We start from the raw sequence: 749 nt of genomic DNA, 5'->3' as shown, positions 1-749 counted from the left end.
AAATGGCTCGGCCATAAAAGGCCATTCCTCGGCCGTAGAGGCCATACCATGTTACAAATGGCTCGGCCATAAAAGACCATTCCTCAGCCGTAGAGGCCATGTTTCAAAACGGCCAAACCATAAGGACATTACTCGGCCAAAGAGACCATGTTATGAACAGGTCGGCCGCAAGGGCCATAACCGGCCAGAGAGGCCATTACCATAAAAGGTTCGGCCAAGTAAGCCATTATCTATAAGACTAAGATTCTAAAGTCTATAAGCTTGGAACATTATGATTTTACATGTATAAAATGATAATATGATCATATGCATCCGGCCTTATAAGTGAGCATAGATATTCTCATCTCAGATTGAATACGGGTCATAAAACCAGACATACACCATCTTAAGAGATTTTGAATAAACCACCACATACATACATGTGCCGTCTAAGATGGAACCTCAGAAGAGGATTGGAATAAATAAATAAGATCTTTTCCACGAAATAAAAAGGACCGAGAGCCAAAACATGGGTGATCAAATAGTGGCCAGGTACGGATTGCATGAAACAAATGAATCCGAATATTAAAGGAGAAAGATTATAAGCTGGATAAAGAATGTTAAAAGTACGAATGGTTTTAATCATCATTGTCTTGGCAAAGATCCTCGGACTATACATTATGATTTCAGACGTCCAAAGAAAGATTATATAAAGCTAACTAATTGAGAAGCTAATCGAAATGCCAGACACTGACCCGAGAAATGACTAA

The sequence above is a fragment of the Brassica oleracea genome, chromosome C5 (assembly GCF_000695525.1).
Source record: "Brassica oleracea var. oleracea cultivar TO1000 chromosome C5, BOL, whole genome shotgun sequence".
NCBI lineage: Eukaryota > Viridiplantae > Streptophyta > Magnoliopsida > Brassicales > Brassicaceae > Brassica > Brassica oleracea.
This window is presented reverse-complemented; position numbering follows the sequence as displayed.